Here is an 18,779-nt window from a genome sequence, read left to right as displayed (position 1 = left end):
ATTAAACAAAAGAAAATAGTGATGTTTCATCTCATAACTTGAAAAACTTCGGGTCAATTTTGAAAAAAAAATAATGTTCATCCGTCTACCACGGTTTGTACCATTTACAACGGCATAACATGTTAGCATATACGAAATGATAATCTAGACACAGAGCAAAGGCGTCAGAACAGTTATGCTAGGCGTACACTTCCTAACTTGTTCTTTCCACGACCCGTTTCGATCTGAGCTTCATGATTCTCTCGACAACGTATAGTACAGATCCCCCAATAAGAAATTTTATCAAAACCCGATCAAGAGTTTCGACGATGGAACACGCTGATGGTCAGACACAAACCCCATTACACATTCATTTCATATTTCGTTCAAAGAACACGTAAAAATATTTATAAAATAATCTCTCATATAACATTTTCAATGTTTTTATTCTGTATTCGTCTCATCTTATAGGATGAGAGAGACTGTCAGGGCCGAAGAATTAATTTTGACTTTCCAGAAACGAAATCAAAGGGAATGAAGGGAAATCACGTAAACAGGTGCTTCACTCTCCACCAAGTATAAATAATCGAGTAAAAAAAAATTCCCGGAGTCGACCCACACACAGCCACTCTCAAGATCTCGCCTTGTCCTTGAGTATCCAGCACGGTGGGCAGTAAAAGATTGATCGACTGAGTGTAGGACGATTCTGCGAAAGTTTGGCCCTACCACGTATGAGAACGAACTACGAATATTAAAAAGACTGCCTGGGACACGTCGTGCAGACAAATACATTCGTACAAAATATCTGACAGAATCCAGAAACAAAGACGTAGGCGTACATTATTAAAATGTTACGAAAAACACTCTTTGTGGAAGTCCCTCAAAGTTTGTACTGGACTAGTGCCTTAAAATACACCACATCACAATTTCTCACAACAGTGTGCGTAGCATCGGAGCTGCATTTCGTCTGTTGGCGCTGCTGGCTGTCACATTAACAGGTTAATATTACGAGCGTGGGGACAGAAGTGCAGCTGGAAGACAGCCATCTGCTTCACTGCACTTTGAACTGGTTAAAAACTATCAGTACACTCGCAGACTGCTTGAAATATTATGTGACGATGTTTGTGGTTGCATGGTGTTGATGACTGTGTGGTTGTAGCTCATTACTGTGTTGTTCGTGTAGATGGTGTTGGTGTTTACTCGAGAGTGTTTGTGGTTTGCCTTTACTACATTGTAGTGTTGGTGTTGACTGCGAAGTCTTGATAATGATATAGTTTTTGTGTTGATAACCGCGTAATGTTGGTGTTGACCGTGAAGTCTTAATAATGATATAGTTTTTGTGTTGATAACCGCGTAATGTTGGTGTTGACCGTGAAGTCTTGATGGTGATACAGTTTTTGTGTTGATAACCGCGTAGTGTTGGTGTTGACCGTGAAGTCTTGATGGTGATACAGTTTTTGTGTTGATAACCGCGTAGTGTTGGTGTTGACCGTGAAGTCTTGATGGTGATACAGTTTTTGTGTTGATAACCGCGTAGTGTTGGTGTTGACTGTGAAGTCTTGGTGGTGATATAGTTTTTGTGTTGATGACTGTGCAGTGTTGGTGGTTGTACACAGTGTTGTTTATAACTGTGTGGTAATGACGGGAACTAGAGAAACACTAGACTGCATCAACAATGTTATTCAAAATTTGTACCTGGGTGAATATAGAGTAGGGATATTAACCGCTTAGCCAGCTCTAAGAAGAGCTTCATGAATCAGCACATACGAACTCCATAGTCAGTTCTCACTTCATATTAAATTACTTAACGATGCACTTCACAGTACGTATTCATTCGACGTTATTTTAGGAGCGGTACAGATTAGCCGCACGTGTACGGGCAGTATGAACATGAGAAACAAAATACGCAAAGGCGACGGCAATACTTGATATAAAATATCGCGGACAATGACGAAGACGGAACAATGGGGTAGTACACACCGTGATCGATCACCTTTTTTTGGTACCACGATTCAGAATGTATGACTGCGTCTCCGATAGACTTTCATCGAGCGATTCTTTCTTAGCTCATGTACCGAAATATATTTTGAGCAGCCTAGTAATCTGGATGAAACTGTTTGAGACAAGGTCACGTAACGACATTTTAAGATGAACTAACCTCTCTCCACAAGATTCAACACCCGCCATCTATCACAAAACCTGAGTTGCTGAATTTGACCCTCAGCCAGTTAATTTCAAATCAAATATTTCTTACATTTTAATATTATCATTTCGATCTCGGTCTAACCGGTGGCGTTCGAAAACTAATCTTCCATCCAAGACGTACGTGCAGCCGGTCTTAATATCCTTTCCACTAGGAAAACTGTGACTTTATGGAGTTTCCCATTTTGTACGATGCTCCATTCCTCACTTAGATTGTTTGTCAGCCCTTTTCCTATACAAGTAAGGGAGGCACAGGGGAATTATTATTAAGGACTGGGCTCCATCGTTAGGTTAGGTGCTTCCCCATCTTTGTCGAAAACAGAGGAGGTAAATTTTAAGCTTACTTTTGTATACTGTGCGTTCTCTACATTAAACAAATACGAGGTAATAACAGGTATGTTTGAGTATGTTTAACTTCAATCTGCGCGTTTGACTTCTCATATGATTTTGTATAATTTCAAAAAAGGAATATGCATTGAAAGTTGTCTGCCTGGTGAATTTACTTTAGTCCGTATCGGCCTGATGTTAAATCCACGCTACATGAAACTAAAAATCAAATTTATCATCAATGGTCCAACGTACACGATATTAAATATCTCATTAAAATTCTTGTATTTTAATAATTTCTGTATATTTGACAAAAGACAAGGAAAATGAACGTCTGTACACAACGTAATTATTAGTTTTATTTAGTGTTCTGTCTGACGACAGGTCCATATGAACAGGATCCTTCCATCCTTTTCTCGGACTGGGACCTGTTCATATACGTTCTTGGCAGATGATCCAGAAGTGGTTTGCCATTGCCTTCTTTTGTGTGTGAATGGAGTAACTGTTTGGATGCCACGGAGAAACCGGGGAAGCCCCCGGAGGAAAACTCCGTGTTGCCTAGACCACGGCCTTGCCCAACACAAGTTATGAATTCGGGCACCGCCGGGAATCGAACCCGAGACCCCAGGATTACAAGGCCAGCGTTCTAACCGCTAGGCCACCGTGGCGGTCCACACAACGTAATGTAATGTTTAAAATTCTTCTTCAGAAAATATCTGTGTTCTAATGCACGCACTGCTAATTCGGTCGGTCAGAAACATATTTCTATTCCGAATATGTTAGGCGGGGTTCTACGCCGCAAAATGCGTTTGTAAATTTCCACTCTTCATCAGATCCGGGTAGGGAACAACGACTCAAACATCTAAGAAGACGAAACTAATTCGAAATGATGCCTCTCGGTTACAAGAGGCTGTCCGGCTGAAAGTGAAATTTCGACTCACGTCTCCTTCAACCGAGATGAGGACGGTCTTGCTGCATGCTCGTGTTTGCCCACAGGCGCCTAGTCGTCTAATGGCAGGTTACTGAGGAAACGAGGCGAAACCAACTAATGGACCCGTATTTGTGTGTTATTACCCGCTGTTGTGACGAGAGACAGCGGACACAAAACAAAACTGTCCAGAGAACAAACAGGATGTGTAGCAGCTTCACAAACGACCTTCCTAAACAACAAGTTTCTTCTGAATCCAGTTATCAAGCTGTATCTGTCCATCGTTTCTCAAACGCCAAAATAACCTCAGAAATTCATACTACAACAGGAACCCTGTTCATTTCCAGTCTTCTTCTTATTCTTATTCTTAGATCATCCCTTCTTAGGTATTAGGAGTTCTTCATGACAGAAGAACACGTTATGGGCCGGTCCATGTCTTTCACAGCAACCCGCATGACCCAGGCATTGCCGATCACACTGTTACGTAACCATGGAAACGAATAATTGAAACCGGGGACTGACTAGTTTGCTGGAAAGTTCTGATATCTGTCTTCTGATACTGGAGGCTGAGGACTTGGACAAAGATGTGGAACAGAACAGCAGCTCCGAATCTGAAGACAATATTGAAAGGCTGTGTGAACAAGTGAAATATCTGACGAAGAGGGCATTCGTCTGATTCCGTTTTGGTAAAAGTGTCTACCGATCGAACGCTGAACCTTTAGGGCCTACATCGCAGATGCAGTGCTGCCAAAACTGTTGTCAGAATCTCAGGTTCTAAAGGATAATCAAAATCTGTAGAAACAGAACTCGAAACACGGATACTTCTGGAAAATCAAGAAATTATCAAGAAGGCTGGGACTTTCATTACGGTTTGTGTTCAAGGAAAACAATGTCTCCGTGCCCTTCACTTCCAAGAAGGGGGGAAAATGTCAGGCCAAGCTGTTTTCTACAATGCAGTAAGACAGAAAAAGAAGGAATTATCCATTTCTACAGTTCCATGCGTGAACTCTTTTGATGAACTTTACACACCCACACTAAAACATCTGAGAAAAGGTGTAATTTCTGCCCCTTTCGAGATATACAAGAATATAACCAATTACATTGAAATCTCAGAAACCAGTGTGTCCTAAACACAAAGTCAAAACGTATTTGATATTCATTACGTTGATGTAACAGGGGTTTGCTGTTATTGATGCTAATTATGTGTTATATTTTTAATAAATATGCATTAAAAATTAAATAAAGATTAACTTGGTTTAGAACCCCGCTAATTTATTTAATTTTTATCAGCCCTTTTTAAAACTGGGGTCCGCACGGAGTTTAAGGAACGTATTGAGTCCAGGGTTAATTCTTGCCAGGAATGTTCACCCCCAGAAAAAAATGCAAAACAAAATTATTTTAACATAAAACAGCAGACAAATTTCCGTTAACTTCTTCTTTTCGTATTCCCACGTCATTTTCTGTTTATTTAGTATCGATTCTCACTCCGTTTCCACTGCAGCATACAAATGAAGCTGCTATTTCATGCAGATTCCCCCTTAAACAGGGTTTACTGTAAACATAAATTTAACTAAGTCAAACCTGGCCCCTGATTGAAAACCGCTATCAAAACAGGTAGACATATTCTTCAGTTGGGAGAGATTAGTGAAGAGAGAACTAGCTTGTTGCTGTATCAGACCCAACGACCTGACTCCCATGATAATGCACAAAGATAATTGGATGCAACCCCCACCCCCCACTCAACTCCTCCAACTCTGTTGTCAGAAACTGGAATTACGAGTCCAGGTGTGACGGAGCCATCTTAATTAGAACCGCTGTCATGAATACCAACGTTTGTATCTGAAAACGCAAAACATGCATAGCATATTATAAATGCCGGGTATGGTAACGTAAAGTGGGCCAGACAAGTCGACAGCATAATTAAGCCAGTGACGTAAACGGACTGGGAAGATGGGGGGGGGGGGGCCGAATTGGGTATCCCCCCCCCCCAACACCTTCGATGACCCAGAGCCCCACGCATCAAATTCATGAAATACGTAACTGGCCTAAATTCATGTTGATTAAAATCTCTACTATCAGCGTTTTTCTCATTTTTCAGTATCAACACCCCTTAATTAAGGTACATTAACTTTCTTGTCAATTATTTCACTTTCCGATCCAATTACTTCCTGTAAGACTTGAGGTTCTCACAGCGGTGAATATGAAGATTTCTGTCTTCTGGGTTATTGCGCTGTGTAGTCTGGTCGATGTTAACATCGACCAGACTACACAGCGCAATAACCCAGAAGACAGAAATCTTCAATTACTTCCTGTTTAAATTGTTTTTGTTTTGTTTTTTTTAAATTTAGCGTTAAGGTACAATTCATGCCAATAATGATTTTAAATAGCCACGGTGGTCTAGCGGTTAGAACGCTGGCCTTGTCATCCTGGGGGTCTCGGGTTCGATTCCCGGCGGTGCCCGAATTTATAACTTGTGTTGGGCAAGGCCGTGGTCTAGGCAACACGGAGTTTTCCTCCGGGGGCTTCCCCGGATTCTCCGTGGCATCCCAACAATGAATGGAGATTCACACACAGAAGAAGGCAATGGCAAACTACTTCTGGATCATCTGCCAAGAACGTATATGAACAGGTCCCAGTCCGAGAAAAGGATGGAAGGATCGTGTTCATATGGACCTGTCGTCAGACAGAACACTAAATAAATAATATAATGATAACTTCACACATTAAGTTGTACAACAGTTGCGAGATTCATGGGGCGAGCTGTAACTCCGAACACGAGTTTGCAACATAAAACTACGTATGACATCCTACTACATGAACGTTTAACTAATTTTACGGGTCGATATTTAGAACAGTCTTCATAAATATGGCTTTAAAATTAAATTCCTATACGAAAGGCAAAATAAAATCACCCTCTAACAGACTACATGGCACTTCAACGCCAAAGACAGTCAGTCATCTTCACCCACTTGCAGTTTACGTCCATCGTCGAGCCATCAGCAGAGGTTATCAGAAACTGTACCAACTGTTGTCAATACGTTTTTGAAAGACTTTCTTCTCTTTCAACATTACATCGCGTTGATGCGTAAAATATGTAAGGAACATTACGGCAGATGATCGTTTAAATGGGCTGTGAAATCTGTGTGGGTTGCCACTGTAAGGTGCTCAACTGAGAGACGAGGGGAGAGAAGGCTTCTGTACGAGTCTCGAAAAAAACATTTGCTCCGATCCTTCGGCCAGTTAGTCGTTTATATCACTACGCGCGTTCACACACGAAAGCAATGGCCAACACCAACACAGGCGTGTTTAAAAAAGTAATTCACAAAAGTTGAGGGATATAACAACGGAAAACTCAGTCGATATTTTCTTAACAGTTAGTAGAACGGGTGCTCGCGTGCAGAGTGTTGTAGCTGAAATTATGATGTGTGTGCGCGGACGTGCGTGCGTGCGTGTGGCCACACAAGGAAAAATCAAAAAACAATGCAGACGATGACGTAGAAATGAATCAACTATGATCAATGTCTTCGTTCTGATATCGGTTCCTATTGCAGATTTTCCATTGCGTCTTTACACAGAATGACAACGAACAAGTTAAAATACACAGGCATATCATGCCCTACGCAGGATTCGAACACGTGTTGCCAGCATGCACCCATCCCAACGCTGCCGAACACAAGATATGGATGGAGTGGGGACCTAAATCTTCGCGTTCCATCAACCGTTATAATTACGGTACGAAACCCGTTCTTTTTTCGTATACCTGAAACAAAAATGCACCTGTCCGTTCACGTTTTACACAGCATGACCCTATCTTCAGATATTCCACGTGAACAGAATGTCACTAAGTCATCCCATGTTGCTATATTAAACGGTAACCGTGCGTATTTCTGAGGGGGCGAACAGCATCAGTCAAATGGCAAATCTTAAAAAAATATTCAACTCAAATTAAGCCAGTTCAATTTAGTCAGTAAGGAACAAAGTCGAGAGTTCATGATTGTATTCACAACAGCCATGTGGAATATACACTGACGTGCTAGTTTTTAGGACGAAGTCCTGTTGGCCCTTCGCCCAAACCCAAAACTGGAGGACCACCCCCTGTCGGCTTTCCACGACTGCTTATTTGCGGCTACTCTCCATATCTAGAAACGTTCTCCGCCATTCGCAGTCTGACAGCTCGTCATACTGTTATGATAAGTGATCCACACGTGTCCGAGCTGGTTTTTCTACCTAACATGAGTCAGGAGACTTTTTTTCACAATCTGAACAAAATCTCGGTAAAAAATATAGAACATTTTCGTGTCCTGACGTACCGTACCAAGAAACTTCCCCTCCGGTCCCAGACAGGTATGAGGGAAATTCGACAGTTACCCGGTATATCGAGAATGAATCGAAATTAGTAATCGACAGACTTAGTTAGCTGCTTCTTAATGAAAAGTAGCTACATGCAACCATGGAAAAGGGAAAAATTAAAACGCGGACCAGGCTAAAAACACGATTCATACTACAAAACTCTCAATTTCGGTATTTACTAAGGAATTAGCGATACGGGTTAAGTTGAAATTTGCATAGCGATGTACTAACGATTTGGTAATGTAACAAATATATTTAATGGGCCTTCGTAAAAATTTAGTAAAACGGGTGCCGGTTCGAGCCCAAGACGAGTACTATTCTTAGACCTAACAGGTTTCTCGTTTTGCCCACATACGTACAGCAGGCGTCATAAACACCCGAAAATTACGTCCCAAATGTTAATGTACACCTGGTTCACAACATCGGAATTAAATTGACAAATGAAAATGCAATGCATTACTAATTCAAACGTAATCTAATGGCGCTTTCTACCATCAATAATTAAAATTTGTTTCAAATTACTTTTAAATATCCATCACATTGACAACTTCGTTAATATTCCGCTGATTTTCACTACAAAATCCTCACTGTGCTGAAATGAAAGACATTTTTGGTGCAGTTCATGACATACGCGAGAGATCCGGTGAAATATAGATCCTGATCTATCGCCTATCTGAAACGGGGGGGGGGGGTGTATTTTCTCCCAGCATCCGTTGGGATAAGTTCACTGCTCGGCATTTATCTCACTCGCGTCTCGAAGAAAAGATTTAAAAAGTGACAGGTCGTTAACTTCAACTTAATTCTGAGTGAAGTGATTCGGGAATCGAAAAAGAATTAAGATTCATTACCACTTCACTTCATCGTGAAGGATCAGATGTTGCCGTGTTACTGCCACAACTCTGTTATCCAATGTCTGGCAAATTACGACGTTGCCCTTTCGATTTTATGATGGTGGAGGCAGCAAGCATCTATGAAACGTCGACAAACGTTTACCAAACCACACGGCGCAATATCCCAGAATATAATCTTCATATTAACATCCGTGAGAACCTGAAATCTCGCCTTTCTTGTGTTTGGTTTCAGAATCAGGTGACTTTTTTACTTAACTTTAAGAATCTTATAAAACAAAGTTTACTTTTTTCAGCGTTTTCACACGATTCGACGCTAGCACAAAACGATTAAACAAAAAAAATTGTTACTGTCTTCTTGACATTACATAACAATTATTACGTTACATCATAACTAAATGCCACGGTGATCTAGCGGTTAGAACGCTGGCCTTGTAATCCTGGGGTCTCGGGTTCGATTCCCGGCGGTGCCCGAATTTATAACTTGTGTTGGGCAAGGCCGTGGTCTAGGCAACACGGAGTTTTCCTCCGGGGGCTTCCCCGGTTTCTCCGGGGCATCCCAACAATTACTCCATTCACACACAGAAGAAGGCAATGGCAAACCACTTCTGGATCATCTGCCAAGAACGCATATGAACAGGTCCCAGTCCGAGAAAAGGATGGAAGGATCCTGTTCATATGGACCTGTCGTCAGACAGAACACTAAATAAAAAAAAATCATAACTAAAACAACCATCAAATCTCAAATTACGTAATCTGTTTCGCCTTTCAGAGATCTTCCAAATGGATGCCCATTTAAGGCTTGTTCCTGTCATTTCCTGAAAGGACACACGACGATGGCCATCTGTAATGCTTCATTACCGGATTATTAACAACTCCAACTTCACGATGGGCCCAATTTGCAAATTATAACAGGAGGAATTTGCCTAGTGGTGTCGGTAGCAGAGATGGAAACCACATCAAGATCAAAGCACCTGCGAGTTTCAGTTCAATACACTATAACAGCACTCAGTCCACATTATTTTCCATAGTATGCTAACTACTGATGCTCAGTATAGTCGTAACCACAATGGAAGGCTATTCCTAGACCAGTGGTATTCAACCTTTTTTGTTCGCGTACCCCCAGATATAATTTCTCTTCAACTTTGTACCCCCAAAGTTGTTAGTGTATAATTCGAGTTATACATAGTATATAATCTACATCTAAAATAAATTAAATAAATTACATTACTGATTATTCAGTGTTAATCATAAAATAATATATATTTTAAATTTCACGTACCCCCTAAGATGTCTTCGCGTACCCCAGATTGAATACCACTGTCCTAGACAATGCCTTTGGTCAAGCCTTAATACAGGGCGAGTTAAATTTACCTGAAAGCGTCTACTTGCCTGAAAACCTGATGACACGCTATCAGCAAAGTCATTTAAGAAACCGGTCTATGCGTAGCCTATTGCCCGAATTTCAAGGGATCCAAGCTCGGAATGAGAATTCCACGCCGGAATAGACACAATACCCTCACGCGTCCTTTGCAACGTGCATTTCGAGGTATTAAATCAGCCTTGTTCGACAGTTCCCATTTTTGTATAATTTAAAACGTTCTTTCCTCAAAGACGGACCAACGCGTCTTCATTACAAAGTAAAATAGGTCGATACTCTCTAAGAAAATTATCGCTGTTTATTTGAAGAATCAATCTAAACCTATACAAACACATTCTGGAAAAATACCGGAGTTATATAATAACAAAGCAGGTATAGTCAGCGTAGTAGTTTCTGGCCGGTGGAGAAGCTAGCGGAGCTGGCGGACGGGCCTAGTCTGTGTACCTGAGGTGGCACGGTCAGTGCATTTCTTTTGTTCGGGTGTTCAGTCCGAGACTCGCTCCTCGGTGCAGTCAGCAAAAGAGACTCGCTCCTAACCTTCCCCTTGAAAATTCCACCGGCCAGAAACTACTGCGCCGACTATACCGTACATAGTTGCCTCTGAGCTTCAAAAGTTTAATAAAACCGGCTAACAACGTTACAATGCAACTAAACAAGCAACGTTAACGAGGGTTTCACACTCTGGCTGACCAGGTTTTGGGTGTACAAACTTCCACTTAAGTGAAATGAGCACAAAAGAGCACAGAACGTGGACTGACACGCACGTTCAGTTCATACGATACGCGGACTTCCAAGGTATCAAGGGGGAAGTTACTTTAAACGAATCTTGTTAATAGGCTATACACTTCGCAGAACCACATGCGGTACGCGAACAATACTGACATCCTTTGACACGAATACGAAATGAAATTCTGCAGCTGTTGGTCGGACAAACATATCAGAAGGGATTCAATTTACATCACAACACCCTTCTATAACAAGCTAATTTTTGGTTTTAAGTCCTGAATCGCTGAATAAATTTGGATTTAAAATAATTAACAACCTATTCATGAGCATCGAGTTAAATAAAATGCAGGACAAGAATAACAACAAATACAACACATGAAACACGTTCGTGTGCCTACAGTCCACAGACCAGGAGAAAATCCCTGCTACGAATTCGATATACGCGCATGCGCAAGATTTCGCTGTGAGTGACGACCCATCCTAAAAGCATTCGTTCCACAACCACTGAACGAACAACAGACGACAGGCTTTCATGTGTTCTAATGGGTACAGCTTTAAGATTACCTCACAGCGGCACAGCGATTTAATCTAGAATATTATCGCAACACCCACAGAACACATTAGAGGTGTACTCACAACACGCTACTCTTAACTGCTTGATGTTTTCAGTCTGTGTAGTAGCGTAAAACTCTGACGTAATCACACTTCCCACCAATAGCAGCCCTCTAGTCCACCTGATAGTAAACATTCCCCCTGCACCGCCCCAGAAACGACTTCCCCCCGCAGGGCTTTTCTCCTGGTCTGTGGACAGTACGCCTGTCTGAACATGTGTTCGTGTGCTCGTCTCACCTCAACCGGTCTCTCGTCACTGGTCCTTTCATTTTGACGACTGAAGTACGGCTTGAGACGTGAGGATTTCACGGGCGGATAAAATGTTAATTTATTTATTTAATTATAGTTTATTTAACGACATTTTCAGAGGTTCAGATTACACAGCGTCGAATGAGACGATTATAGCAAATAATTAATTGGAAAAGACGTGAAAGAAAGTGATCATTAACCAATTTAAGGAATAATTCCCCGAAAGTTTCCTGTAGGGACTGAGTAAAACCGTGAAAATATATGAGTTAAGATAGCGGTCTCCGGGCCAAGATCTTGAAGCTGTCTCCCGGATGCGAAGAGGATAATCAGAAATGCTAACCATGACATTCGGTAAAATTGTGGACTGCGGTCGTCTGCTTTGTGAGGCCGCGTGTTTAACAGCGTTTCGGAGCAATGTGTCGCCTTTATTTTCGGCCTTGGACTGCAATAAATTTCAGTCTTTCTGCTACATTTACTCCGCTAAAAATTTAACTTTCTACGTGTTTTACGAAAAGTCTGTTGTTTCGTGTTAATGTGACTGTAAACAGTGACGCACCACTTCTCAAAAAGGTTAATTTTGTACGTATGTCGTTTTCTCTCACAAACCCCTCAATCGTGATCCTCGCATGCATAGGTTCGTGTCTCATCATGAGAATGCAAGACAAAATCATAATATAAACACAGCTAATAAATCCTTCGAAAATACGGCAAAGTTAAATTTTTTTAACAAAAATAAATCAAAATCGATTTCAAAAAGAATTTAAGAAAATAATAATTGAAAATCTTTGGTATCCTCGTCTGCTATCCAAAACTAAACCGCATGAATCTATCATTTTACTTCTTGTTTTGTATGAGTGTAAAACTTGGTCTCAAACTGAAGATGTCTGCTAACAGGAAGCTACGATTAATATTTGGTCCTTAGACGAAAGATCTGACAAGTGACTGCGGAAATTACGCAATGAGAAACCTCATAATTTATAATCTTCTCCAAATATTATTAGGATGATACAATCAAGACAGCATAGCCAAAGATAAGAAATGCGTACAAAAATTTTCAAAAGGAAACTTGAAAAGACTATCTGGTAATGGAAGGATAATATTTCATAGAACGCGCCTTTTAAATCATTCCATGTGAAAAATACTACACAGCGAAAAGTCATTCGAACCAAGCACTTTAAATGATTAGCAATGTTCAAAGACGCACAGTTTCATCGTAGTGTCTGATCAACTATAATACAATCCTTTGCCTGCCATCTATCGTTAAATATCAACCACAAAATGTTTTAGGCATAAGAAAGGAAGCTTAACTTTAAGAATAGTTCATATTAACGCACTGCAGGGTAAGATGAATGGCTTCTATGACACGAAGAATAAGAAACTACACAGACAAAGAGCTTTCGTTATTTCCTTCTTACTGAAGCCATCGGTTTGCCATCATTTGTTATAAGATATTCATCAAGCTTAAAGTGAACCAACTCACGGTCATTCACTCGGTCACTGACATGATAGTCCGAAAAGGACCGAGCTTACGTGGTGGATGATTTATGACAGCCACTGAAAACCGAGAGCATTCTCCAAGGATCTGATGCTGACAATTTTCTGGATCAACACGATGCAACAGACGCCGCTTCAAATCTACTTGGTAGCACCGCCCAAGAGATACGAACCAATAAGCCCACCGGTTTGCTCGGTCAAACAGCGTGTCCCACACGCCCGGGACCACAACACGGGGAAATAAAAACCGGGAAAACCTTTGAAAATCATGTGTTTGCTACCTATGACGAGCGGTTATGATCCTACACTCGACGTTATCAACAGAAAAAGTTTACGTGACAGCTGAAGGGGGAGGGGGGTGGATGTCTTCCCAACGTCGCGGGCCTTGAGGAAACACGAAGTGAAATAAACCAGGAAAACAGCTACGACTAGCGAACTGTCATGTCATCGCACCAACGTTCGACTATCGATAATGTTCAAGAGCGTAACGCCGTTAACCGCTCATCCTAGGTAAAAAAAAAAGATTGAAAATACGCAATTTTCAATAACTTTTTCCCCGTCACACTTTTTCCGTATTGTAACGTGGGCCGTGGATTAAGGAAAAAGAGTTTGGCGTAATTTAAGATATAAATAATGAAAAGTGAATTGAGTGATTTAATAGCAACACATGTAAACAACTACTCAAAATATTTGCTTGATATGAGAACACACGTTACTATCACAAGTGAACAGCTACTGGCTTGGGATAGGATCGAGTGGATGAGTCCTGTGAACGCAGTAACGAGTATCTGGTTTCCATAAAAAGACGAATAACATTTTCTTAATATAAACCCTCGAATTACTTAGAAGATAACTGAAATTTGAGAGATCGTTCGATGATTGTGAACGGAAAGATATCGGAAGAGACGTTTGTGGCGTTTTGAGGGCAGGTTCACTAGACCCCATCCTAAGCCAGCTGAATCCCCTCCACCTTACATATTTCACGGATGAGGCCATATGATCTATTCCAGGTCATAAATACTTCTAAAATTATGAAACCGTCTACTCGTTTTTTTGTGTGACTCCCTGGATAGGGGATCAGCCCGACGCAAGGTCTCCGTCTACGCAAGAGAGCACAACACAAAAAGACGCAAACATCCACACTGCGAGTAGGATTCAAACCCACGATCCCAGTGTCTGAGCAGTCAAGACCACGCCTCGGACCACGCAATCATTGTGATCACTCATTCACACCTACTTCCTTAAAGTACATTTTAATGACATCCTTCCATACACGCCCGAGTAATTTCAGATTTTCAGAAAAAGAAAATTGTATTAATTTCTGACAGGCTGAATGTTAATGTTGACTTGGCGAAGAGTACAAATCATTAAGTTCCTACTCTTCTTCGCTGTTTTCTCTCCTAACTACGACAAACATTGTCCTAAGCACTCTGTCCCTTTTCTTCTCAATTTCCATGTATGGGAGAGGCACCAAAACATTATAATAGTCTGCTGGTTCGATATCTTTGTCCCACCTAAACTGTATCCCCCATTAATTTTAAATAATACGTCTCTATTTCTCTTCTACTGATGTCAATGAACCTACCCCATGAGCGACTCCTATGTTCCAAGTTCAAAACTTCACTTCACTTCTTTCTTTGCTTAGGTTGTGCCAAAGATTCCGTCCAAGTCAGAATCCCGTAGTGACATTTCCGTAAAATTACTGGTTCCCATTACGGTGAGGAATTATCTGCTCTCTGCTCAATCCCCAAGACGGAAGACCACTATTTGTCGGCTGTCCGCGGCTGCTTATCAGCATGTTAAAACTACGAAGAAAAACACGGAAGCTAGTAAGGAAGTTGGTCTAGAAGCAAACGAAGAGAAAACGAAGTACAAGTCCATGTGTCGTCCGTCACCTGTCTGCTGGATAAATGCAGCTATAGTCGGCGCAGTATTTTCTGGCCGGTGGAGAAGCTAGCGGAGCTGGCGGACGGGCCTAGTCTGTGTACCTGAGGTGGCACGGTCAGTGCATTTCTTTTGTTTGGGCGTTCGGTCCGAGACTCGCTCCTCGGCGCAGTCAGCAAAAAAGACTCGCTCCTAGCCTTCCCCTTGAAAATTCCACCGGCCAGAAACTACTGCGCCGACTATAATAAATTTTTGGAAAATGTGACAAAATTTCAGATATTTGGGGACGATGTTAACAAATCAGAACTGCATTTATAAGGAAATTAATATTCATCGCCCTGATGACGGAGGCAGTATGACCTCTGAAACGTTAGTTAATATCGACCAGACTACACAGCGCAACAACCCAGAAGACGGAAATCTTCAAATTAAGAGAAGACTAGATTCAGGGAATGCTTGCTACAAGCAGTTCATAACATTCTGTCTTCCCGTCTATCTAAATACGTAAATATTAAAACATACAAAACAATACGTTGGCTTCTTCCTTTACATGGCTGTGAAACCTGGTCTCCCATGTCAAAGGGAAAACGGATTAAAGATGTCTGAGAGAAGTGGGTGCTGAGGAGAAAATGTATTTGGACCTAAAAGGGATGAAGTTATAGGAGGGAGGATAAAAATAACATAAAGAAAAGCTTCATAGCTTGCACTCTTCACCAATTATTAAAACTATAAAACCAGGGAAATATGCTTGGATGGGCATACAGCACGCATGGGGGAGGTGAGAAATGCGAAGAAGTTTTTGGTTTGAAAACCTGAAGATAAGAGACCACTTGGAAGTCGACTTAGGCACAGATAGGGGCATAATATTAAAACAGATCTTGGTGATGTAGGGTTTGCGAGTGGGCATTAGACTCTTATGGCTCAGGGCAGGGACCGGTGGCGGGCTCTTGTGAACACGGTAATGAACTTTCGAATTCCACAAAATGCAGGTAATATGACTAGCTAAACGACAAACAGCTTGCAAGAAGGATTAGTTAGTTGCCCTCTCCTCAATCGACTATATGTGACGCGCAATGCAATGGTGAAAGGAGCCCAAACAAAATAAACCGATCACCATTCTTACCTTTCACTTTCACGTGTACTTATTTGACGACGCTGCATCAACTATACAGAATTATTCTATATTAGACGTACACATATTATTGACATAAATTCATATACATATAGATCAGCAAATCCTTAATTCTTAATTAAGGGCCCTTCTTGCATGCTGCAATTTGACTTACAAAGCGCCTGGTGAGTAAATGAACGGCTGTACACCAAATTGCCTACCGCACACTGATGGCGTTATTATTGAAACTTTGTACGCAAACAAAGCATTAGATGTGCACCAGATGGCGCTAGTCAGTCACCCTCAACAGTACTGTCTGTCTATTAGCACTGTTGTGTCGAAAACTCTGTTTGCCTTCACCACTCTTCATCCGCCCATCCGACAGGTCCAAGACCTTCCCAGCCAGCCATCATACATCGATGGCAAGAGAGTGCAGTGAGATAGTGACTATTCGTCACCACTGTGCGGTAGGCAATTTGACGTACACCCGTGTAATGTGTGTACGGCTCCTAGTTAACCTGGTTCCACGCCCCATACTTCTACTGCAAGTCCAAAGTCTGTCGGCGGTTGCTGCTGCCGTCTTGTTTCTACACGGCTGTGGGACTCCTTAATAGCCTGAACACAATACTAAATATGCGAGGCCAAGGTCCCGGGAGCGAGAATGGAACACATGCAAATTCGCGCCTTAACGATCCCCCAGCTCTTGCTATGGAACTGGTAAAAAGTATGAGTGTGTGTGTTACGTTTCGCGGCAAAGCGCTTTAAACCCTTCTTGCACTGTATAGATACAAACGTAGTAATAGGGTGGTTACGTCCCTACTCTGCATGCAGTTCAAATTCCATCAAATTTCGGAAAAACGAGTCATCGTATAGAAAACAGATACGTGGCATAATCATAAACCATACCTCATGAAGATCTATAATGTTTTTGTTACGATATACTTATCAAAATACACAATCAACAAAATCATTTATGACTTTATCAATGTTTCTGATCTTCTGTAGTAGAATGTAATGTCTTCTCACTGCAGGATCTGTAATATTAGTTAGCTTTGAAAACAAGGGTACAATAAATGAATATCAATTACATCTTGGGGGAGGAGATCGCCATGATGCGAAACACCTTCTGATTACTTTAACACTCACCATTTAACTAAATGTTAATGTCGGAAAACATGTTATATTTTATAAAGAATAATATATGTTCTTGGGGGTGAGTAAATTATTTAGACAACTTTACAATCTCGAAACTCGAACCAGAGACTTTAAACTCGCGTTACATTTACTGTTCTTGCCTAACAATTGGAATCCGTTATTTTCACCGAATTCAGTTTTCTTTGCGGTTACTAAAAACAAAGTACAGTACTCACAAATTCCCTGACTAAAACATCAAAAATACGGAGATTGGCTTTTCTTTCTGACATATATGTGGTCACTGATATTCTCCGATTCAGTTTATCCGCATCTGTGCGAAATGATACCCCACAGGATAATATTCAACTTCAGTAACTGTGTAACAGAATTTCTGACATCCCTCATATATTTACACTTGCCATGAGAACAAACAACTAGCATTTTACACTCCAGCATGACAAGTCATATTTCACAAGTACATTATATAGTGCACTTAACCTGCGTTAAAAACCTCTCCATTACAACATAAATGCTAATTATCATTAAAAATAAATCTGCGATCAATAGTGACGTCACGCAGCACTAGTAAATTAATAAATAGGGTATTTTCTGTAGTTAATTATCCACTGACCCTACTTGCTCCCGCTAGGTTTTTTCCCCATTTTATTTTATTGCCTTCGTCGGGAACTAAATATTATCGCAACATCTGCTGTGTTGAGGCCGTTATTTGGATGCATTATAAATGTGACAGATCTTAAAACGTCACCTTGCAGATGTTAATTGCAGACTGCCAGGTGCGTCCCTGAGGTAGACCCCAGCCAACTCTTCTCGTAAGATGACAGGTGGAACTCCATCCACTCACAGCGGCTTCACATCACTCATTCTGTTTTTACACAGTACGTACAATTTACCTTCTAACCACAAACAGCCATAGAAGTTGTTTTTTTATTCTATTTCCACGACATGGTAGTCGACATTCAGCACACTATTGACGAAAACACGGACGCAAGCACTTCAAAATCGATAACTCAGACACTTAATGACTCGAGATGAGCTAGCAGATGGTTTTCTCTAGCCACAATCACCTACAGCTACTCCTCGCGATATACGAAGGCCGTATTCCAACTTATAACTGGTTTTTCTAGCCGTCTCCCAGCAATGGCGGCACGGGTTAGGGAGGGGACCTTCGGTAAGTCACGTGACTTGGTTTGTGGACGAATCCATTATGGCGGCAGAGGGGAGCTTTCCCGGCAGATGACGTGTCAGAATAGGCAATATTGACTGACGGTAGAGGGAAGAAACAAGTCTCGGAGCAAAAAGACCCACTGCATGTACAGAGGTGGGGCACTGTAGCCCCACCTCCATTTCCCGCACTCGGTGACTCGATCGGTAAAGCACCGCTCTGTAATCCCAATGTCCAAGCCCAGAAGATACTGTAATCTTCCGTTCGGTCAAACAGATCAGTGATTTCTTAACCCTCCCTTTACCCGCTCGGTGTAAATTCGACACACGGTCCAGAAGCGCAAAGTTGCTGAGGTTTCAGGTTCCTATGGC

General features: G+C 41.4%; 1 protein-coding gene across 2 annotated transcripts in view; it reads right to left on the bottom strand.

Moving 5' to 3' along the window:
• The window catches only part of LOC110834305 (uncharacterized), a 90,895-nt gene extending 72,505 nt beyond the window's left edge, over positions 1-18,390 (bottom strand). For both annotated transcript variants that reach the window (XR_002544552.2, XM_022073309.2), the window contains exon 1: positions 17,992-18,390. The gene's annotated coding sequence lies outside the window, so the exon portion shown is untranslated. The remainder of the gene's footprint in view (positions 1-17,991) is intronic.
• Between the last annotated feature and the right edge of the window lie 389 nt (positions 18,391-18,779).

Source organism: Zootermopsis nevadensis, unplaced genomic scaffold, assembly GCF_977971745.1.
Source record: "Zootermopsis nevadensis isolate Lab colony 2312 unplaced genomic scaffold, Znev_1.0 Znev_ptg000061l, whole genome shotgun sequence".
Taxonomy (NCBI): Eukaryota; Metazoa; Arthropoda; class Insecta; order Blattodea; family Termopsidae; genus Zootermopsis; species Zootermopsis nevadensis.
This window is presented reverse-complemented; position numbering and strand designations above follow the sequence as displayed.